At 43.7% G+C, this 25,229-nt stretch overlaps 1 long non-coding RNA gene across 1 annotated transcript in view; it reads left to right on the forward strand.

Moving 5' to 3' along the window:
• The first annotated feature begins 592 nt into the window (after nucleotides 1-592).
• LOC138511012 (uncharacterized) overlaps nucleotides 593-25,229 on the forward strand; it is a 73,335-nt gene continuing 48,698 nt past the window's right edge. The window contains exons 1-2 of the long non-coding RNA XR_011280537.1: nucleotides 593-682; nucleotides 1,592-1,686. This is a non-coding gene — a long non-coding RNA (uncharacterized lncRNA). The remainder of the gene's footprint in view (nucleotides 683-1,591; nucleotides 1,687-25,229) is intronic.

A 25,229-nucleotide genomic window follows, 5' to 3' on the forward strand; every position in this document is an offset into this window, starting at 1 on the left:
TTGAAATGTGAGCAGAATTGGATTTTCCGCCTTAAAACAGATCATCGGGGACTTAACGAGACCATCCCGTGGCAAGCTCTGTCAGTTATAGAATAAAATCCCCCACCTCGCCTGATATACAAGACAGACTTCATCTGAGAGGGTACCCTACCTTTACACATGGGGCCAATGCATAACATCTACTAAAATCCACCGACACATGAGACAATAAATAATCAACTTCGCAATTTGGCATAGCAAAGTTCCTTAACAGTGTGTGTGCTTTTCAACCTGACCTCATAAGCATATGTAGTAACATGAGACTACCTTAAATATATTAAAACATATTTAAAATATTCACAACAAAATATTTTCTGTACAGATGTCCTTCCCACTAATATTTCTATGTGAAAGGTGTATCGTATTTTTATGCTAGCCTGAAGATTTCCATCACTTTTGTGGCATTCATGTGGTTTAACTGTATTGCCTGACCTGCATGGCCTACCATGGACCCATTAGGCAGAATGAGTTCAGACAGCATTTCCCTTTCCCTTTCAGACAGAACGTTAGCGCGTATGTCATACGCAACACGTGACTGGTACACGTGATTCACTGGGGATGTTTGCTGATGCATATCTGATATCCGAAAACCTGCGCACACGACTCCTGACACCATGAGGGATGTTTTCACCCTAGCAAGCAAGTAAGTACCTGCCGCGGCACCGTTAGAACAAGTGTGCAGCGTCTGCCCCCTTTTTAAGTACACATCTCTGCCGTTTCTTGCGGCCGCTCAGAAACATAAGTAGGTGTTTTCCAACATATCTACTATGTATTATAAGATGTAAATAGTCACTATAAAAGATGTAATGGGCCGTTAACGTTGGCACCGTTGCATTGGACTTTACTATTTAACTCTTCAAGACACCACCTGATTCCATCAGGACTGAGTATTATTGTTATAAGGGTCAGAATGGCACAAACATGGGCACCAGCAAGTTTTAGCTTGGAGCTTTTACGCTGACTTTTACTGTGCTTGATCTTATATGTAGGCATCCCCCTTAGGAGACCATAGACACACGCCAATACATATAGGGCCTCATTACACGGTAGGCGGTAACCATGGCGCTATTAGCGCCATGGTTGCTGCCAGTATTTTACTGTGTCCGCCTTGGTGGATGGCGGAATTACCGCCCTACTCCAAGGTGAGCGGGGGCGGTAATTCCCCATTCACCAAGGCCCTTCCCCATTCCCATGTTTGCCCCCATAGGGCATAATGGGAATGGGGAGGGCGCTAATTACGGTACCGCAAATTGCGGTACCGTAATTAGCACCAAGGTCCTTTTGCAGGTTCGTTTTTTAACGCCTGCTAAAAGCAGGCGTTAAAGTACCAACCCGCAAAGGGACCTCGTAATGAGGCGGTAAGGGTTAACGGTCACCGGTACCCTTACCGGTGACCATTAACCCTTACCGCCTACCATGTAATGAAGCCCATAGACTTTTGAGATATCCATTTGAGTATCCTTACCCTGGACATATAATTATGTTTAAAGATGGCGGCGATCTACACCTACCCATGCCATCTCTATAGTGACTCTACTCCTTGTCTTCACAGTAACAATACCGTGAGGTTGACACTGAACGCACCCAGACAGCAGTCCGGTCTTTCCCCAGATTTTGCCATCTAACCTGACACATGGCATATGGAAGGTCAGTACACTATTACATCTGTTCTACTTGTGACACTTCTGTCTACATATAAGATAGAATAAGAACTTATATGTTGGTAGCCTTGTTTGTGTGTTTTTTTCTACCAGTTGAGCTGTTTCTCACCATTTGAGCTAAATATGTATTATATGGACGTCTCTCACCCTCACTGAACCATACAGAGATACATAATCTGAACTGTATTCTCTAAACAATTGAGCCTGGAGCAGTGATTGAGGAGTGACTATGGATTATCTTTGTCCGTTGAACTTCCCTGTGTATGGCAATAAGAAGCGGGGTAAAGTATACACCCTGTGGCAAGACTGGTGATCTATTGCTTGACATTACCAGTGTTTTTTAAAAGACTGTCCTGAAGAAAGTGGTCTCACTAAAGTTTATACCACTGAAACCGGTAGACAGTGGTTGTGACATGGTGGAGACAAAAACCAAACCTACCTACACCGTGAACAACCTTTGTGTGTTTTTTAACTTTCCCACACTCTGTCTAATACATTTTTCAGATGGATGTTGTGGGTCGTTATTTGTTTGTCTTCATCTAAAAAGCTCACGCAGACAAGGAGTGCCTGTTATATTCCTTTCTTAGCACTCCGTCTGAGGCTCAAGCCATTAGTTCTTAATTTCGAGCTGTGCAGCCTGTCTACAGGATATTAAAACATTATGTACCCAAAGTATAAGGTTGACTCTTTTGCCTTAGATGTTATCTCTTTTAACACTCATTCGCCCATATCTACCCATTAGGATACCAGTGACCTGGGACAGACAGGAGTATAACAATTCTTTGTTATTTTTTCTACAAAAATGATTTCTCTTTATCCTCTTTTCATGTCCCTTTTAGATAAGTGGCCCATCAGCGCTTTATAGGGAATCTTCCCCTTGGGACTAGGCGGGTATAGTGAGTTATTCTATCTATCCTTCTATCTTCAATAGTTACCCTGTAACTCCCTGGTCACTGTGTTTCTGAGACCTTCTAGTAGAAGGAATCCTCACCGAATTTTTAAGAATCACACTCAGTTATGTGTTGCCCTCCTTTTTGCATCACCCTGTATACTGTATTTTCAGTGCCCCTTGTTTTGTGACAAATCTCCTAAGAGACCCGAATTCAGTCTGGCATGATTGGCCGGCTGGCTGCCCAGCAAGGACAGCCACCCTGATGTGTGAGTGACAGCCAGGCTGGAAAGAATGGGGGAAAACTGTTTAAAAGCAGGTCTCTGGGAGTTGGAAAGCAGAGTCGACCACTGGAACGAAAGAACCGAAGACGAGATGAAGAAAGAAGACTGCTACAACTCCTGCACGACCAGTGAAGACCTGCTGCAGGTCCGAATTGCCTCAAACTCCATCAACAGAGAAGGTTAAGTTCTTCCCTTGAGTTTGGTGGGAACAACCAACTCGCAAGCCACCTGGACACCGTCCCCATCTGGTTGAATTTTCAACAAAGTGTTGTTGAAAACCGGATAGCCAGAGGGAAGGAAACCAGCTCGTGGACTTTAAGGCACTCACACCTTAAACCAACGTCTTGCTAAACTTTTGGCCTCATACCTGGCAAGTGCAGGAACCTCTCAACGTCCTCCTTCTTGTCCCCATGACTGAAGCTCAGGAACAGCGAGATCTGCTCGAACTGCCAGGAACAACTGCCTCAGCTACAGCTCTTCTTCAATACAAAGGTAATGTGCAAAAGCGGCCCGGAAATCTTTTCGGCCATTGCGAAAGTTTGTGGAAACGTTCTCAACCTAGAAGGCTTGTCCTTCCCTAACCATTTGTCAAACTTTTCACCTAGCCAAATCCTCCTAAACTCTGTGGCAAAGACTTAACCGTTTACTACCAGAACTGCGCTATCCTATACAAAGACTCTGAACCATTTACTTTGGCCCAGGCCTATGAACTGAATGGCTGGTTGTAGTTTACTAAAACCCTTTGCCCTGCCTATGCAAGTATTTGTGCTGTCTATTCTGATAACCTTGTCTTTTTACCACTTTTTAAAGTATCTGAAGGGCCATTTTGCTCCCACTTTGGGGGAGCTAAACTTGTTCATTTACTTATGGGTTATGTATTGGTGCTTTATTAGTGTGTAATATTGAGCTGCTCTTGCTAGTGTAATATTTTCAAACTGACGGTGTAAATAAATGTCTATTCTTCTACCAAGAAACCTTTAGTAAGTGTTTGTTTGAATCACTGTAATTGTTGGTCCTTTGGGTAACTTGTTCTACTGCTCACTTTACTCTTGACATAGGTCTGGCTGCTCAGCCATCGCTACCACTTTACTGTGTAGTACAGGCTTGTACCAAAGATGAAACTGTACTTACACTTGTAGTCTTAATTGTGTGTAGTGTTCCCAAAGGGGCAAAAAAGGTAGCAGGCACCCCTCTCTCGAAAGAACACGGCATGATAACCTGTTCAGTGGTTATTAAACACTTTGAGAGTTTGAAGCCATCTGCTTTTTGCTCACTGTACCTTTCACAGATGGGAAATATCCATTTGCATATCAGTCTTTGTCCCACCCACATGGGCAGTCCAGCACTGAAATGCTATGGCAATTCCTCTCTGAACAAGAGTACCAACAGCAACCCCATACACGTGTTTCAGCCTTGTTGGGCCTCATCAGTGAGGTGAAGCTGTGCCTCTCTGAGCACAGTGAGCAGGGAGTCCATATCTGGTTGCCCCCACGTAACTTAGGGTGACCAACCCCAAGTTCCTTCCAAGAAAGCAAAAAAGGGTAGTGCACATGTTTCTAACACTGGTGTACAGTGGTGAGGATAAATTATAAGTGTTACATTTAGAGTGCTACTTTTGCCTTTGTTCAAATAATCCCCACAAGGCTAAGCAACACTAGAGAAACAATTGTTTTATCATGACTGATATGGAAAGCTACAGATAGGAGACCCTAGCCACTTTAACAGTTGATCAATTGAGAGATATGTGTAAAGCTAGGAATCTCACTGTAAAAGGCAAGAATGTTGATTTGATGGAAAAGTTGTTAGAATACCAAAGTCTGAGGAGTGGGTCTGAAACCCCCACCTCTGCGGCAAATGTGGAAAATGTTGATGAGGATGATAATATGTTAGAGCCCAGCTCTAATGTTATGGATGAGTTAGATGAGGCAGAAGAGTTTCATAATGTAGGCCCTGTCTTACCTCTACCTGCTCATAGGCCTCAACCTTTGACCACAGGGACCCCATCAGGTCCAACATTAAATCCTGAATGTGTCTCTTTAGAACAAACGAGACTTGAGTTAGAGTTTAAAAGCATCCTTGGTCAAACTGAAAGCAAACATCAAGAACTTACACTCAGAGAAATGGACTTGAACCATGCACTTGAAATGAAAATGTTGTCTCTTGAAACTGGTTCTCTCCCAGAGTCTTCTAGGTCTTCCAGTCCTAAGAGGCCTTGCATGCCCAAAGATGCAGTAGGTATGTATGAGGTTAAGCTTGATATTTTGGATTTGTTGGCTGCTTTTGAATATAACCATGGGATTCAAGACATTACAGGGAATCAACTGATTCCTTGGCTTTTTTCTAGGCTACTGCCTGTTGCAACTGATGTGGTGATGGAGTTGGGGGATAAAGACAGAAAGGAGTATGAAACCGTGAAGCTAGCTTTGATAGTTAGATTTGGGACGACCCCTTCTCAGTATCTGAAAAGGGTTAGTGCCCTCAAAAAGCATGATGATACCCCTTGGGCTACCTGGGTGTACGAATGTTTGAAAAACTTAGGTGGTTGGGTTAAGGATTACAGAGTTAACACTTATGAAGGTATGAGAAATCTGTTTATGTTGGAAACCATTTTTGATGCCTGCTCTCCTGAGCTGAGACAGCACTTGGCTGACTCTAAGGAATTAGATCCAAAAAAGTTAGCTTGAGCAGCTGACTCATGGGTAGCCAACAGGGCCACTCAAAAGGATTCTGAGGCAACTCCCAAAAAGGATGGGGGGAAGCAGCACAAAGGTGAGAACACAGATAAATCTAAATCCATCCAACCAGAAGAGGCCCTCAAACATTACCAGGGTAAGCCCCATGGGAAACCAAATAGGGCTAGTGAATCCTCTGGTGCCCAACCAGAGGGAGGTCAGCAGAAACCCCCATTCCAGAAGGCATTTGTTAAATGCCATGTCCGGGGGTGAACTGACCATGTGAAAGGAGATCCCAGATGCAAGGGTAAACCTGCAGGGATCAGCACTGCCTCCTTAGCCTTTTCCCCAGAGGAAGAAGTACAAATGGCTGGTGCCCACTTTCAACTATTTGCTGAAGCACCCTTCGGTCTTCAGGCCACTGTATCCTTAGAGTGCATGGGTCTGGGTAAGAAACAGAATATGGATGTGTACAACTCCATTCCAGAAAACACTAGAGGGTATTATATGGACAGTGTTCTTGTCAATGGCCAGGATACTCCTGCCAGGAGAGACACTGGGGCCAGCAGAACAGTAGTGGATGAAAGCTTTTTCAAGCCTGGGGATGTTGCTAAGGCACCCAAAGGTCCCACTAAATTCTCTGGAGGCCCTGTCCAGTTGGTTCCAATTCTACCAGCTCTCATTCAGTTTAATAATATGACAGTGAGGATTCCTGTCAGTGTCCAGAATGAGGTGCCTGGGAGTTTTCTGTTGGGGTATGATTTAAAAACTCTAGGAGTAGTATCCAGTACACCCAGGCCATCCAGTGAGAGAAAACAGAACCTAACCAAATTGGCTAGAGAGGAAACCAGGTGAGACCATTCTGAGCCTGTGGGAACCTCTACAGAGAACCCAACTACAAGCCCTGGTGTTAATAGGTTGACCTCTAACCCAGGCAAATCTGAGGCAAGTATAGTAGGGAATTGGGAGCCCCAACCAAGCTCCATCATTGCCCATCCGATTGTAAAGTCTTTGACCCCCCTGCTTCTGAGGAAGAGGTGGATAGACAAATTGAACCCCTCTCTAGGCCTGTGAGAACTGGTAATTCTCAAAGCTGGTGGAAAACCAGGAAAAATAGGTCTAACACCTTAAGACTGTTGGAACCTCTACTGAAGACTCAATGTAAATCCTAGTATTAGGAGGAAAACTTCTAAAATAGGTAAGGTCAGACCTCAGAGGAAGTGGCAGCATGCACCTTGCTTTAACACAGCCCCTCCAACCAAGATACATGAGACCCAACCTGCTCTTGTGAGAGATGTGGTGAGGAACCATGGAGGCCCCTCTAGATCTAAGGGATTCCTTTTTTAAGGACCCCTTGAAAAAGCCTATTGTAGGTTCAGAGGTTGTTACAACTTCTGAGGGACTTTGAGATCAAATCCTCTATGCCTTAAAAAAGAGAGATGTACCACAACAGGTTTGTAGGTCTTATAGCTTACCAAGGAAAACCACTGATAGAATGTTTTATAGCAAGGGTTACAAAAGGTTGCTGGTGTACTCAGCAGGCCATTTAACCGACTTGCAACAGGAGATCTATCCTGGTGGGGATTAGATCCTCCTGTCCCTTAGTAAGGGGGGACGAGTGTTAGGGAGATTTCTCACACAAGTGTTAAATTCCCTCTACCTTACACCGTCCCCATCTGGTCGAATTTTCTACAGTGTGCTGTTGAAAACCGGATAGCTAGAGGGAAGGAAATCAGCTTGTGGACTTTAAGGCACTCACACTTTAAACCAACATCTTGGTAACCTTTGGGCCTCATCCCTGGGCAGTGCAGGACCCTCCCGACTTCCTTCTTCTTATCACCATGACTGAAGTTCAGGAACAGCAAGATCTGCTCGAACTGCCAGGAACAACTGCCTCAGCTACAGCTCTTCTTCAATACAAAGGTACTGTGCAAACGCGGTCTGGAAATCTTTTCGGCTCTTGTGAAAGTTCATGGAAACTTTATCAACTTCGAAGGCTTGTCCTTCCCTGAACATTTGTCAAACTTTTCGCCTAGCAATATTCATCTAAACTCTGTCGCAAAGACTTAGGGCCTCATTACGACCCAGGCGGTAAGTTACCGCCTGGGTCGTATCCTTCCCACCATGGTGTAAACTACGTTTACACCATGGTGGATGGCGGATTTACCGCCCCATTCCAAGGTGAGTGGGGCGGTAAATCCCCATTTCCCATTTTACCCTTCCCCATTCCCATTTTTGCCCCATAGGGCATAATGGGAGTGGGGAAGGCGCTAATTACGCCACCGTAAATTACGGTGGCGTAATTAGCACCATGGTCCCCTAGCGCCATGGATTTTAACGCCTGCAAAAAGCAGGCGTTAAACTCACCATGGCGCAAAGGGACCTCGGAATCAGGCGTTAAGGGTCGGCGCCGTTTACGGCGCCGTTAACCCCTTAACGCCTGATTCGTAATGAGGCCCTTAACCATTTACTACCAGATCTGTGCTATCCTATAGAAAGACTTTGAACTATTGACTTTGGCCCAGGCCTATTAACTGAATTGCACGTTGTAGTTTACTGAAACCCTTTTCCCTGCCTATGCAAGTATTTGTGCTGTCTATTCTTATAACTTTGTCTTTTTACCCATTTTTAAAGTATCTGAAGTGCCATTTTGCTCCCACTTCAGGGGAGCTAAACTTGTTCATTTACTTATTGGTTGTGTATTGGTGTTTTATTAGTGTGTGATATTGGGCCTCATTCTGAGGCTGGCAGTAAGGGGTTAACGGCACCAGTAAGGGTGCCGTTAACCCCTTACCACCGCATTACGAGGTCCTTTAGCGGGTCCCGCTTAGGGCGGCTGTTTTTACCAGGCGCCCTTAGTGGGAGCCGCTAAAGGACCAGGGAGCTAATAACGGGCCCATTATTAACGGGCCCATTGTTAGCTCCCTCCCCATTCCCATTGCGCCCTATGGGGGCTCAAATAGGAAAGTGGTTGGGTAATTTGAATGAGGAATTACCGGGTCCTCCAAGGTTGGAATGGCAGGGTAATTCCTCATTCAAGGAGCCTGGACCCGAGTTTGGAGGCTACCATGCCGCAAATAGCGGCATGGCTACCTCCAAACTCGTAATGAGGCCCATTGAGCTACTCTTGCTAGTGTAATGTTTTCAAACTGACTGTGTAAATACATGTATATTCTTTTACCAAGAAACCTTGAGTGTTTGTTTGAATCACTGTAATTGTTGGTCCTTTGTGTAACTTGTTCTACTGCTCACTTTACTCTTGACATAAGTCTGGCTGCTCAGCCATCGCTACCACTTTACTGTGTAGTACAGGCTTGTACCAAAGGTGAAATTGTACTTACACTTGTAGTCTTAATTGTGTGTAGTGTTCGCAAAGGGTACTGCACATGATTCTGCCTAACAATGATGTACTTGAATTATTGGATGTTGGAGGCTAATCAAACTTTGTGCATTGTTTCATGAGTTTCTAAGACTTAAGATATCCACCCTTCATTTCTGATTAGACCATAATCTGAAATCTTTACCACACTTGTTTGTCCTGAAATGAAAATGTGCCCATGTGTGAGCAAGCATCTACCTGTCGCAATGTCGCATTAGTGTTGCAGTTCTTCGAACAATGAGGACCACGTTGCTCATCACTTGCCTGTGTTTTTGCATATGTGTATACACCTTTCACACTTGCATCTACCATGGGTTCCTCCTCAAATTCCATGTTTAAGGAACCCAAAAAGAGTGGCATTGCAATCTCAGTCTTGTTCCTGGTTAGGCCTAATCGAATTAAGCAAATTTCCTCAATGGAGCCATCAGGAACAACGTTTTTGCGCAATTCCTCAACAGTCTTTACATAACATCATTCCGCGAGTCACCTGAATGCCTCAAAGAGTTTGTTGTTCAGGGATTTTGAGGCCTCTTGTATGCTCCTCAGCGAGCTGTTTTTAGGCTTCACGTGCTCTTCTAAAATGAGTATTCCTGCAAGGCTAGCAGTTTTTTTTTTTAGGAACTTGAACTTTTCTCAGTTTAAGTGGACCACACATTTCACTAGAATTTGCAGGACTTTTACAATGGCCTAATTATGGTGACTCTCACGTTAAATTAGGATATCATTTCGGAAGTATTTTACATTCCTCATTCCTTTTAAAGTTAAGGTCATCAGCCTTTGATAGAATAATCTAAAACGGTGGGAATTACCCAGTGTGCTGCACGGCTAAGAGCTATTTGTGAGAGTAATTGCGAGTCACACTTGAGGCAGTTGGATGTGTTTCCCTGGCACACCATTAGAAGATAATAAAAACACAAACACACAGGGTCTCACTGGGTGCCTCGTTCCAAAAATGTAAGATCATGTACTCATGATTTTCCAAGTATTGGAAAATGTTTTGGACAAAATAATTAATCCTTTGAATTACAAAACAATTCATCTGACATATCTCCTAATGTATACATGATATGTTAGTCAATTGTGGTTCAGCAAAATAAATCCAAGGTACACATAGTCAGTCTAAAATGACTGGTTCAGCAATTATATACAAAGGGCACATGTATATAGCCTGCCAAATACATGATATTTGTTGGACAGTACTGTTTAACTAGGCTGAACACATATGTCCTTTGGATATTACTGTTTAACTACAGTCACAGTTGATTGACTATATATGCCTTTGGATGTATTTTTGTTGAACTGCAGTTTACCAACATATCATGCATTTATCGGGCTATTTACTTGTACCCTCTGCATATAATTGCTAAACCACAGTCATCTTAGGCTGACTATATGTAGCTTGGATTTATTAAGGAAGGGTGGTAACTTTTACTTCACTGATCTGATTTTATGAGCATATCCTTTAAGCACCCCAATAAAGGACATAAAATGTTTTCTGGTTTCTCCTTAAGATTCACTATATTGACTCCCATTACGTGCTTGTTTGGGGTCATGTTTTATAAAGAAGCCAACCCAGTATTGGGTGTTTTGTCCGATATATACACTTTTTCCATGGTTCACAAGCTTGTATGTCTGAGTCTGGTGCATCACAGGAATTCCTATGAAGCTTCTTTTTCACCCTTTGCAGTTCCCTCCTACCACCAAATTCCAAATGATTGCCTGGCATTTGATACAAAGGTTGACACCAGAATCCAACACCTGGTGTTTTTCCCATTCACTCGGATGTCTCAGTATGGTTTGGTTTGGGTTGCTCTAACACACTAAATACTTCCTGTTCTGGAGAGACTTTGTTTTAGTCAGATACATTTTCTTTGTCTAAGTCTTCCTATACTTGTTTACAGGCCCTTCCATTGCAGGCTTTGGTTACGGGCCCATCTTCTGACACGTGGTGGACTTCTTACCACTTTCTTGGCATTCCTTGTTGCTCTCCATGTGCAAGTGACTGCTGCATCAATATAACACTATGTGTGTTCTGTTAATTGGTCTGATTCCTTGGCCTTTTCAAGCCTTTAGGAACTTCTCCTGTGTGGTAGCTGCAAGGTCGTTTTTTTGGGGGGCTGTCCTGTCTACCTTTCCGGCTCTGTATGGATGCTTCCTCCATGATCTGGGCCAGTGAAAAGAATCTCTTCAAGGGTTCGCTTTTTGCTCTGAAACAGGTTCAACTGCATGTTTTTCAATTGCATCCCACCAAAATTCGGTATTTTATCATGACATGTTATTATCATCAATTCTAACTCTGCTGTTAGAAAGTCATGATGGACTCACCTGGTACTTGTAAACTCCTATGAAATCAGTGTCAGTGCCTCAAATATTTGAGCTCAACCTCTTCAACAGCCTTTGCACGGCTTTCGGTATTTGTAAGTGATCTCTATGTTATTTTCAGTGGGTCATATCAGGAGTATTTGCCTAACCTCCATTCCTGCCCATTCAATAAAAGGGCTACTTTATTTTTTCTTCGGATATCTTGCAACTCTGATCCATCCAAATATCCTTCAAAGCTGCCGTCCCACCACAGCCATGGAGTTGACTGTCCTTATAGGAGGGGTAGGGAGGCAGGAGATGGCTATCGATGCTGCTCTGATGGGAGCTGTGGATCGTCCCTGTCCCAAGCAAATGATCCTTATTGGCATGGGTGGAGCCACCCACAGAAAACATTGAGGGTTTGCGCAAAGCATTGCATGTATTATTGTATTATTGTGTTGCATGCGCTAGCACCATTCATGTATCTGTCATCGGGGCTCTATTTTCCAGTAAAGCATATGTGAAAAGGCCTTTCTTTCACCCTTTGTCTTGTGCTCTCCTCTCCATGCTGCCCCCAAAAATCAGCTATGGCAATAGTTCACAGGAAGCACAATTTACCGACACCTCCAGAGGCTTCTCACTCACACAGACACACACACACACGTACACCCACATGCATGCACACACAGACTTACTTTCTCTCTCAATCTTCCCCTCTTTTCCTCTCGCCCTCTCTCTAATGGGGTGTGCCCCATAATTGCTCATCAAAAACGTTTCACAATAATCAATTTCCTCTTTGAAAAAAAAAATATCTCCCATTTGATTAAACAAAAGTGTGCTACGTCTCTTTAAACAAACTGACAAACACGCACACAAGCAGCCGATTACAAAAACAGTTGACATACGGTGACTTTAGTCAATAAAAAAAGCTGTTCAGTAAAATCAGCCTGACTATTTGAATGTAGCAAAGAGTATGGTATCTTCTCTTTGTGTCATCTACTATATGGTGTCCTTCAAACTGGCTGAGCGGGATATAAGAGACAGGGATTCCCCGCGTTCCCGTTATTTATGAGGGTTGTGCATGTACTTGCCCCTACATCACATGTTTTCCTTACGTCAGACTGGCTGTCACCGTTCTACAACAGTATACATTAAACCAAGATGTGTTTAAATGCAATGTGAGGTTTACAAAGTTTTTCTTTCGGCATACCTTTCTTAAAACTTCACATTAAGGAACTGTTCTTTTTGGGGTAGAAGCCGGGTTGTATTTTGCTTCGATTCCTATCAAGGTGAGAAAGAAGCACGCCTCCCTCCCCTGCTCCCCTGTCTGCTGGTTATTTCTCCACTCTGTTGATGTCATATCCTGGAGTGATTGTGTTGTTCTAGCTGTCACGCTCAGGGGCAGAACTCCCTTTGTTTATGCCTATGTGCTTTGAATTAGCAATTAGTGTCAGGGAATTAAATAAGTAGCTTCAGAAACGCGATTAAAAGCGAGACATTAAAATAAGGCAAGCAGACGTTCTATGCCACCCTTGCTTTAAAAATCGATCCAAGGGGACTAAGTGACTATAACAAATGGAATATTTGCGGCCGATGTCGTACATGTTCTTCGTTCATTTTCATTATGGTGGAATAGCCTTTGCAGTAATGCTAGAACCACATGGATTTGTAGTGCGCATGTTGACTGCTTCAATGCTTCAATGAGGCCACAACATCTGACTGTGACAACATGACTTCTGCCCCGCAGTAGTACAAGGATGAGTAGTGGCTAAACCGCCTACTCACTTGTACACTTCTACAAAGCAACAGTGATCCCAATCACAAAGATGAAACAGGTACAGTTAAGAGACACAGCTCATTCCTCTAGGGAGGTAACAAGGCCAGGGGGAAAACTGTAATCTCAAGAGGGCTGGGAATTTGATCCATTAGCTACCCAAGCAGCACAATATAACAGTCCAAAATGAAAGGAACGTCCAATTGAGTGTTTATCAAAATATATACACATTTAATTAAACACACCATCTGTAATAATAACTAAATAAGAAACACTGTACACAACTCAACCCTGTTGAAAGAACAGCAAATATGCAAAGGTAGAAAGATGCAGCACTATGGGTAATGATGCAGGGTGAAAAGGGCAAAAATTACTCACAGTGATTTAAAAAAGGATATGGTCTAGCGTGAAAAGGGATGAATGGTGCCGTAGCCAGACTATAGGGCCTAAGGATGGACCAAAGGGTATGTTTCTAGTCAATAGTACCTTTCGCTGGTCTTAGTTGTTCAACAATGGTGAACCAGGACTCTAGGTGCCGTTTCTGCAGTTTGATTCGGCTCAAATGTGACAGTCAAGATGTTCCAGATGGGAAGCAGTGTGGAACAGAGGTTAAGCCAATGTTTTTTGCGCTTCAATCAATGCTTAAAGAAGAGCAAATCGTGAGGTCCACCAGGGTCGGTTCAACAGTTGGTTTGGCAGCGAAAATGTTGGTGACTGAATCCGCTGTTCTGTGACATCGATTCAATGAGTGGCTCGATGAAGTGCAGATTGGGAGAACCACCAGGGTCGGTTCTACAGTTGGTCTGATGGTACAGGTGCTGGTGATTAGATGCATATTTCAAGTTGGTCGGTTCAATGTGGTGGTTGATGGTTGCTGTTTGGTGAGGCAACCACGGTCAGTTTGACTGCCAATGTATATCTGCAGCTAAGATGCTGGCAGTTCAAAAGGCGATTAAAATGTGGAGGGTACACCAATGGACTTCAAGTTCGAGCTGAAACAATGACCCGCTCAGCTAGTGCAGTGTGCAAGTGAATGGATCAGGATGCATGAGATAGTGTCCCACAGACTGGTGAGGTGCCAAAGGCATCTCCAAAGGGTCATGTTGTTTCAAACAGAGTCGAATGGGGTCAAATCACAACTTGCAGTGGTTCATCAGTGAAAACAAAAGAATCCTGGCTTTCTTGGCTCTTCGGTGCAGTGAGTCGCACTCTGTGGTCTCAGGGTCAAATGTAGTCCTTTTTCTCAGGAGGCTGGTGCACACATCATTCACCACAATGGGGTCCTATGTAGCAGTGTGGTTGGCAGAGAAGCAACTCTTGTTCCAGCAGCAGGTCACACATAATGTACCCTGGATATGGGTAAGGAGCAGAGCTTGCCTCTGCCTTAAACTCTCAGTATTCACCTCACCGTCGCAGGGCTTGGGATAGTCAACTCTCTCAACAGAGTTCCAATGAATTCTTCCTCAGGTTTCTGTTAAAGAGTGAATCAAGGAAGGAGTGAGATACCCTTTTTCTCAAAGGAAAAGGTCCACGGTTGATGAGACTAAAGCATTCCTGCTTTAGGGGATGAATCCCTGTCCTTGAGACAAGTGGTTTGCCTTCTTATATCATGCACAAAGTGCTTTGTGTTAAAGGAAGCGGAGGGGTGAGGATAGAAAACATATATGGAGAGAAAACAAGATGGTGGAATCTTTATCCAATGCTGAGCTCAATCTGTACTAACACCTCCTCTTTCCCTTGCCTATACCCCTCCCAACCTTCTGCAAATAATTACAGAAGCAAGGTTTGGACCCTTAAATAAGGCTTGATATGGACCACTCGCTGTGACATACTGCCTATATAAGTGATGAGACCACCCCTTTAATTGAATTAGCTTTGAATATCAGAAGAAGAAAGTTTTACTCTGATCTTTTTTGTGGTAGTTTGTTCAAAGGATTATGTCTTAAAGACTCCAATGAGGGAGCAAGATCCTACACTCACCCATCCCTGGGGGAATATTTGGGGTGACCTTCTGCTGCAATAAGGCTTGCATGCTACAACATAGTACCCAGGACTCTGCATGCTAGGAGATGCAGCCCTGCAAGTGCTCTTTGGCAACCTTCCCAGCAGGGACGTGCAGAATAAGGACTAACCCTTTGAGAACCTGGCCTGTGTCTCACATCAACCCAGGGACAAAAGACCATCTCTGAGCTCTGGTTCCCACCTTGAACCGTTTGTAGGTTACACAGAAATGTACATTCCTTTCCTGTCCGAAGCTTCTGTGTGCCAAGTGCAGTTGCCAATTAATTAATCTCACTGTGTATTGGACTCAATCGACTTGCTCACCCACCCAATCAGCGCCTCCTGAAGCTCCCATACTACTAGATCTACACTGTCACATACACAGAAAACAACTGAAAAGTATCTTTAGTGGTTTTGTCCCCTGGCATGCTTTTATGTTCTGCATTGATATTTAAGACCCCACTATTACATTTCTAAAAGTCATATACTTGAGCACTGTTACAGAGCCACTTGTTTTCTACCCGTCTCTTTAGACATAGCATACCCCCTTTGCATTCCAAAGTCTGCATAGACTTTGTATTCCTTTACAGTGGTGAGATGCTTGTATTTTTAATATTATTGATGTTTTCTATGTTTAATAGAACCTTAATTAGAAATGTCCTTTTTGTAGGACTAATAATACTATGTTTGTTTGGAGGCTTGCTTGCTAGCACACGCCCCCTTGTGAAAAATAAAGCCTGCATTCAAACCCTGCCAGCTTAATGAGGAAAAGTATGATGCAAAATTACAGACAGTCTGCTAAAGTTATGTGCATCCAAGCTACTTTCTGAGAGGAAGGGCTCTTCTGATTTGTCTGTGCTGCAAAAACCCAGAAGGTCCAGACCAAACGAACTCTTTTTGCACACTAATGAAAAGAGTGGCCTAGAGTACGTATGTCTACTGAGGGGTACAGATGAAAGGCAAGGAGACTATGCAGTTGCACTGCAACAACCAGCCCCCCCCCCACCGAGTTCCCAATTCCAGAGGGAGCAGACCCATTAGCTTCAGAACTCCCTACTCTTACAGGAGAGGAACCTTAGTTGGCCCAAGCAGACCAAACCTCAGTCCTTGGGGGTGCGCCTGTTTTGACTTAGTTTCTTTCAACAGGAGGCTCAGATCAGGCTGCCTTTCACCATGTCCCAAAAGAACAGCCTGTCATGATGGATCTGTGCATACAGAATGTCCATTGGTGGGGGGACAGCACAGCACTGGATGTGGTGAGTGGAAAGGAGAGGAATCTTGTCCTGTTGGCGAGGTACCCCTGCAACCAGAGCATCTCAAGGCTTCTGCCTCAAAGGGTTCCAATGATCTAGGGAGATCCCTGGACAATCTGAGTGCAAATCTTGTGCTCCACCCAATTGATCTATGTTGCTCCTGCAGAGGGAACTGACTCTTGACATCTCTGTGGAGAGGGCAGTGAACTAGAGGATGTTACTCTCATATTGGTCCCTAAGCTGTTTGACTTTGAGCCGACAGAGAGCTCAGGAGATGCCTGCACCAGCCTCAGAGGGGTCTCTTATGGGTCAAGTTTGGCTACCAGAAATCTGGACAGACCAGCTGTTCTTTTGGCCTCAATGCTGAGACAGCAGACATTAACCAAAATAGGAGTCTCTCCTGAAGAGACCCCTTCAGATGGACTTCTACTTCTGAGGATCCTACCTGTGCTTGCTCAGTTGCAGTCATCAGGGTCCCCGGATCAGACGGATTCAGCCAAACAATATAAGAGCATGATGTCCTGGCAGGGATTTGCCCACAAATAAATATCCATACCCAGGGTGCCACCTCTAAAGTGGAGAAGGTGGTCAAGGAAGAAGGACAATTATGCCTTTTGGCTCAGGGTAATTTTCCAGAAACATGGAGGCTATTGTCTCAACTCATCCCGGTGATCACTGGCTGAGAGACACACAATGACTCTCTGAGTGTGATGGGTCAGATGATGTCTAGCCCCATTCCGGAGAAAGACTGGGTTAATCCAGTTGGGACATTATGCCCCTGTATAGGGAATCTACCCTTGACCTCTCTGAGGGGAGCCAGGACAGCAGCCCACAGAGTGCTACCCTCAAGTATATCTGCAGGTTTGTCGACCTTGGAACAAAATTGTGGTCTAAGAATGGTTGAACAAGAGAGTGCAAATCCCAGTTTCATAGAGACTATTTGTGAATCTAGATGGGCTAGCAGCAATTGGAATGAGAACACAGTTTCTTGGCCTCTCATATTAGAGGCAGGCCATTGATCTAGTAGTAAATTCCCATAGAAAGAATTCTGGGATGGATGTGGTAAGTCCCAGAAATGAATACCTATCACATACGGCTATGAACAGTCTCTTGAGATTTCCAAGAGGTGGGTAGTGCCTTTCATGGTTCCCATGGTTAACATCATAGGAACTGGAGATAACTCAGTGAAGGACAGGAATTGCTTAACCTTACTTAGCAGAGCATGTTACATGCCCATTGGGGTGATTCAGAAGGGCTGCTGTACTGTGATCATTCAGAAGAGAGGATGATCAGTGACTCAGAAGGGACATATGGTGGAGGGACAATCGCCCCCACACACACAGTGATAGTGCTCTTTACCCAAGTGAGTGGTGAAACAGAGAACACAAAGGGCTATGAGGTAATTCACTCAGCCAGGGCAATAGTGGATCCACCAAGAGGGTGTAGAGTAGGATTGTATCCTTTCAGTTCAATGCTATATATAAAACTAGACCAACTCCCAGCTAGATTGATCAATGTTCTTTAGTCTTAGGCTTGGAAAGAGTGGCTACACCAGCTGATGGCGGTCCCTAAGCAAAGACTGGACCCAGAAGTCACAAGAAGATACTTTGACCCACACTCTAGATGACCATGTACTGGCCACTATGGGTCGCCAGTCTACTTTATCTCCTAGTGGTAAGGAATTCTGCAAAAGGATACCAGCCTTGAACACTCTTTTCCTGAGCTTCCTATCACAGCATGTGATGGTCGGACACCATCCATCTGGTTTGGATGGAGTACTGTTCAAGGTCTGTCCCCAGCTTGAACCCCAGGTTGGGAAGACAGGATGAAGATGGTGAAGACATGTCACAATACCACTGAGAAAAGGAAGATGGCAAACGTATTGATTGAAGGATGCACTTGAATCACCACAGAATATACTGTACTGACAACCAGAGTCCCAGGATTACCCAGAGAAAGTTTTACCTACTAACTGTGCAGCGTGTGGTGTTGTGGTGATTGCAGTTTGCCTGGGAGAGCCAGAGCCCAACATAGTTATCATGGATGGGGAAAAGGGACATGCATGGCACATGCAACTGTCCAGATTCTTTCTATGGCTCAGTAGGGATTTCATGCTTGCACAGGGAAGAAGATATTACAGTACAGATGACTCTCCAACGTCATGTCACTGATTTGAGCAGACTGACCTACTAGTGGGTTAGCTCTGCGTTTTTCAGCTTGGGGACATGTTGCAGATTTCGAGCTGCTAGGGGGAATTACATTGATTTTCTTAAACCTTCAGGAGCTCTAGTAAATATAACTCTGCCGTGATCGGCTAAATGGACCCATTTTCTGACAGTGTTCTGGGTTTTAAAAACAGGTGTTGAAGGGTTTGTACCCAGATAACCCTTCTGGCCATTGGGTGCATAATTGAACTTACCAACATCAAAAAATGGACACTATATGTATACTTTCTGTTGAACATCAGTAATTTGCATGTCAGCAGCTGTTAAGCCACACAGTTCCAGCATACAATTGTACACATATGGAAATGGGCAGATAGACAAAGTAACATTTGTACATGTAGGTTTCCTTTTAAAAGCATAATTGACTAAGAAATCTCTACCACACAGAGGTCGAAGTGGGCAGGAGCGGTCGGGAGCAGTGCTCCTATACTTTTTATTTTTCAGTTTCACTGTTCCTATACTTTTATTTTAAAAAGAAGCCGTTCCGGAACGGTTTAGTTTTAAAATAAAAGTGTAGGAAGAAGTTGAAGCTTGCACTTCAGTGAACTGCACTGAACATTCCCTTAAATAATAGGTGTGCTTTTTTTGGGGGTTTGGACTGTGTGTGAGAGGGGGCGCAGTGATGGGGGTTGTGGAGAGTGGGGTAGACTGGCAGGGAACATAGCTCCACTACTTTGTTTCGTACACTTCGACCACTACTACCACATAATAAACCTGTTGACCAACTCACCTTATTAATCCAGTTTTCTAATGTGGTCGAAGGTCTGGTGTGGAATCACAAACAATCTGGTAATCTTTAATTCATACTTAGAAGCACTGCTGTGACAATTTTTGAAGTGCCACCGAAACTATCATCACAAAGATTAGTAAACCCCATATTGGTTTCGAAATGTGCTACAGAAGTGTTCAAAGTCGACAATTTGGATTGTAGATTGATCCTACTTCAGGACGAGGCCCATCAAACCTGACATGTATAGCATCAACATTATTCTAAAGTTTGCACCGACTATTTTTTGGAATAAACACAGGAACACCTTTTTAAAGTAAACAAGCAGTTTTCAGTTGGAGACTGATTTCATTGGAAAAAATAACCATAAAGCAATATCTGTTTTTTGATACTGTGGCCTATGGAAAGCTACAGTTATACTGGCCTAAGCATATTGATGAAATGGTATTGTCAGATTATATTCTAGTGAATTCTTCTCTTTTCAAAATTGGTGTATCAGCCTATCTGGGTTTGGGTCTCTTTGAGACAAATTGATTTCTGGCATGTAGAGGCCAACGCGCATGCTCAGCCCTCACACTTATACAAACCAAGGGCAAAAAACAATCATAAAGGTAAAACAGGCACAGTTAAGAGATATACCTCCTTCGTCTTTTGAGGTAACATGGGCAGCGGAAAGTCTATAGTCTCAATGTGGTTCAGTAGCAACCCAAACACTGAAGTGTAGCATCCAAAATTAAGGAATGTTCCATCAAGTTTCTATAATAATATGTACTTTAATCAAACACACTACTAATAATTGAAAAGAAAATACTGTAACAACCCACCCTTGTAGAAAGAACACAGAATTTGCAAAGATACAATACATGAAGCACTCTGGGTAAGAGACAGAGGAAGAACAGGCAATTCAAAGACCACAATGATCAATAAGGATATTTCTTGAGGTTGCAAATGGGATTAAAATTACCTAGCCAGTCTCTAGTGCCCAACGATGGACCGGGAAGCAGATACTAGTCAATAATACCTTTGAAAATGCCTTGGGATTTTGATGGCTTCGAACCAGGATTCTCTGTGTTTTTGTGGATTTTGTTTGGTTGAGGATTCTGCAGTCATGATGGTCCAGCAGAAAGCTGGTGTTGAGACAGGCTCAAATGGAAGGTAGCTGAGGTCTTGAAGCATCTACTTGAGCTGTGTTAATTTGGTGGTCACCAGTTTCAGTTGTCAGTTGATGTGCAATGGCAGTCCAGAAGATGCCAGGATGCACATTGGATACAGAGGCTCGGATGTCTCTGTTTTGGAGTGTGGTGAACCAGAAGAAGGTGTTAAGCTAAGATGTAACATGTTCAAGGTAGTTGATTTAAATATTAAGAAAAGTGCTTATGTAGCTCTACCGCTATGAGGGAAATTCCCTGTCTAACAAACTAAAATGAATGGTGTTCATGAAATGTCCAAAATAAAGAGTCCTTCGTCCAAACTCTATATAATATCTGTCCCTATGACTTAGAAAAAAACAGAACAAAAATTTGAACCAGAGCAAATATCCTGTAACTTTGCGTTTTGTTTGGCCCTGTTAAAGGGATCGCTTCTCAAGGGATGGTTTGAAAAGTTCTTCAGTTTGTTACAATGCAGTCTTCCAATCCCTCTACATGCTTTGAATGGCCAGTCTTACATGTGTATACAGTTCAGCCACATTGCCTTTCTTGCATGGGAAAAGTGTCTCTTCAATGCAATGCCGCCATTTTCTACTTGATGTTGGAAAATGTTCCTTTCTTTTGTTTGGGCAGGTGAACCCTCCTAGTACTCACTGTACCTGTACCCTTTGCTTCCCTTGCTCGGCCCTGCGCAACAACTAGAGTACATCTCTTGTGGGGATCAGGGCTCTGATCTCTCTGCTGTGGACACTTTTTTTCAAATGTTTCCGTAATTGCTATAAAATCAATTTGAGAAAATAATGTAACAAAAGAAACCTCCTACAATGTTTAACTGGTAAGTAATTGGACATGCAAGGCTGTGTAGTACCAGTACTACCATATTCAATTTGAATATTGAATATCATTTTCAGGCTACCTTCGGCCACCTCTTCTCCATCTCTCATCTCTGACTGTCGGTCTGCTATCCAGGAGTGGTGTGCCGTCAATTATCTCTGCCTTAATGGCAGCAAGACCGAGATTCTCCTCATCGGCACACCCGCTCCCTCCTTTCCTGTCACTCTCTGGCCGGCCTCTCTTGGCCCTCTTCCTGCACCCACCTGCGAAGATAAAAACCTCAGGGTCATCTTCAACTCCACACTCTCCTTCTCTCCTTACATCTCCGATGTCTCTAAGAAGTCACACTACCAGCTGCACCTTCTCAGAGGTATTCTTCCTTTCCTTTCCTTCCTCCAGAAGCTCAATGTCTCCAGAGCTCTAGATCTCTCTAGGCTGGACTACTGCAAAAGCGTCTTTCTATAAATCTGCCTGCTTCTACCCTCTGCCCTCTGCAACTCATCCAGAACAGGACTGCGAGACTTGTCCTTGACCTCAAGCCCAGGGATTGTATCTCTCCAGGACTGACATTTCTTCACTGGCTCCCAGTGGCTGCGAGGATTAAGTTCAAATCATCTGCATTGTCCACAAGGCCTTCTGGAGCCTGGGGCCTCAATACCTTCAACTCTCTCTTCCTAAATATCTTCCTTCTCGAGCTCTTCGCTCATCCGCTTCCAACTCCCTCAGGGCCAGTTGCTTCTCCAAGCAACAAGTTGGTGGCAGATCTCTTTCTTCGGCTTGGGCCTCCCTCTGGAACAGCCTCCCTACCTCCCTTAAACTTGAGGAGAAACATCTTCGGTTCTGGAAGCACCTCAAAACCTTCCTCTTTGCTTCTGCTTTCTCTCCTCCTCTCCCCTGCTGAATTCCTGTCTGAAACTGTACTGGTTACCTGGCCACCCTTTGATCTCAGGCCCAGGTCCCCTCCCCTGCCAGTTACACACCTGCACTGCCTGCCTGGCAACCCCCACACTTGGGGACTGTTTTCTGTATCCCTACAGTCCCCCACCTGCATTTGACACCTGATGTCTGCACTTACCCTTGCACTTGCCACCAGCTGGCCCTACTTCTCTTATTGTTTTTATTTATTCTATTATTCTATGTACTGCACTGTCCCCACCCTCTCCCACTACGCACTGATCCTCTTCCCCCTTCCCGTGCACTTGCGCAATCTGAATGACACTTGGCCTAGTAAGATCACTGTCTCTGTTTTCCCTCTGTTCCCCCTCCCTTGCCAACTCGTGCCTTGAAACACTTGTCTAAAAGTGCGTTATAAATGCCATATCATATCATATATTCCAAACTAGCCTGTGCAGTGCTTAAATCAATAATTTCATCTGAAAGGCTCAAATATAAAAGTTGCCTTTTGTCCAATATTTCTAACATCACCCTCCTGGCTTGCTCATTAAAATTAGAAACTGTGATTTTCTCCAATTTGGAGCAAATAATATTTGTTCCTAGAGAAACATATAGCAGAGGAGTCCTCAATGTCTTCCTTAAGATCGAGCCAAAATATAATATGCACTTTTAAGATATACTAATACAAATCCATTAACAAGGGTTCCAGTTCTATTTATGCCACTTGTGTGCCTGCCTTATACCAAATAGCTTTCTCAGAAGACTCCCTTCAGGAGATTGCAATTTCTCTTTATCAAACCATCCTCACACTGAGGCACTATATGCTACCCTGGAAAGGAACTTCACATTAAAATTTGAATGAAAGGGACCCCAGATTAACCACCAAAATGTGAATTTCAATTTCCACGGCTTTAATGCTAAGGTGCACAAAGTGCTTTTTCAAGTCAATGTAGTACCAAAGACCACACACAAATATGGATAAACAGACTAATCATCCAGTAGTTTATTATTGATATAGCAATATGATGAGATCTTTGAAAAATCTAACGACAGAATTTCATTTTTTATGCAGTTGTTAACCTATCCCTATCCAAATAGGCAGTTAAGACATTAATCAACCATTGGAGACCTAAGGTATTCTGAGACCATATTACAGTATGATCCCAAATGTACTTAAAGGTATCTCTACCCTAGCTAATTTTGGCAGTTGGAGTTCAGCTGTAGTTAAAGTTGATAGCTTATCCAATACATGAAAATACATTAAGAGTGGTACTAATGTACAGCCTTGTACTGTACGGATGTGTGTGAAATACAGATCTAGAAAATTGATCAATATTTCCTAGTCACACTTTTGACCAAGTTAGAATGCAACAACTTCATCATATGTAGTAGTTCTCGATTAATTGCCCAATTATGAAATGTATACCATAAATGTTTTTCAATCTACTGTGTGTGGTAAGTCAGTCATAAGAGAGCGATGAGAAGACATGTTTCAAGTGTGTTTATTATAGAAACGCAAAGAAAACCTGACCTAGTCCTATGTCTATGATGAGATTCTGTATCTTCAAGAAAATAACAAACAAGTGCTTGTCAGGGTGTCTCCATTCTATCCTATGCTAATCCTAACACTAAAAACTAAACAATATAATTAGTCTCAATAAGTTACCTGCACTATATGTATGGCTCAAGATGGCCTATTTCTGACCTCTGCCCAGTTCTCTCTTTGGTTCTTCTCTTTACCTCAGGTCCCGGTCTGTTAACAAAAACATCTTCAAAGAACAGTCTAGGTACTTCTGTTTTTGTTCCTGAACAAGACGTGGCTCTGGGTCTCCTGGAAAATTGTCCCAAGTATTTCCCCAAAACTTGTGTTTAGTTAACACTGATAGGTGTTCCACCTTTGTATTAACTTGCTCTTCAAAGTAAGTCTCTATTTCTGGTGAATACAATGCTTTTGCATTTGCTGTGGACATTGCTGTGGACATTGAAACTGCTGCTGGAAAGTCCTTTCCCTTTAATCTGTCTCCACCCCATGCAAGCATATACCAGCACCTGGCGATCGAAGCGCCATCATGGGAGTGGGTGCACAGTTAACCTGCGGTACTAGCGGGGAAAGCTTTGCATTTGCTGTAGACATTGCTGTGGACATTGAAACTGCTGTTGGGAAGTCCTTTCCCTTTAATCTGTCTCTGCCCCCTGCAAGCATATATAAGCCCCCGGGGCGCTAAGCGCCGGCACACGAGTTGGCGCAGAGTTAACTGAAGTTAACTCGGAGGGACGAGAGGACGTGAGAATGGCAGCTACTGGCCCGCAAACGAGAAATCAACTGAAAAGATGTCCAGCTTCATTGTGCAGTTCAGTCAATGCGCCAAAAGAGCAATGGAACCAGAACCAGAAATGTATTGTTTGCAGATTTGGACATAAACATTGAGCGGACAGTTACTACGTATGTGGATGTGAATGATACTGACAGATCGAGACACTGTGCGGATAAAATATTGAAATTGGGAGGGGAACTTGTGGTCCATACCTCCAGACCACCTGGCAGTCTCGATATTACAAAAAACTCTTGGGGCTTCAGCCTCAATATTCCCATAGAAAACGAGGGCCATGTGGAGAATTGGCCCGGAAATGAACCTGTGTAAATGGTAGTAGATTCGCACCTGAGAGTCCCTTTGCCGACGAATCACAACTTCACACCAAATGTTACATCTTCAATCGTAGTTCCATGCCTAAATTTGACAAGTGTCACCGAGACTAGTGTCGATACTATCTTGACTGCTGCTGTAACGGAAAGTGCGGGAAAACTTGATCAAGAATCCCATAATGAAGGACGAACGACGGAGAGGAATAAACAAGATCTCGGTCTGACTAATGTCATAACCCCAGCAACTGCTAATATCACACAGCCCACTGCCTGAATGCCTATGGATTAAACAGAAAAGAAATGGTTTACTGCCACCTGCCATTGACGGCAGCAAGAATCTTGGAAAGAAGAGCGGGGACAAGAGCGGCGAGATTGTCACTCGATATTGCAGAGATTGAAGATCTAATGCATAACCATCAGCAGAGAACTGCAGTGTTTCGATCTCCCCAACAAAATGAGTGCAGGTTGAAACCTCACAAATTGTCATCAATCACCACACCCACC

This window comes from Ambystoma mexicanum, chromosome 6p (genome assembly GCF_040938575.1).
Source record: "Ambystoma mexicanum isolate Mex_15411 chromosome 6p, UKY_AmexF1_1, whole genome shotgun sequence".
Lineage (NCBI taxonomy): Eukaryota > Metazoa > Chordata > Amphibia > Caudata > Ambystomatidae > Ambystoma > Ambystoma mexicanum.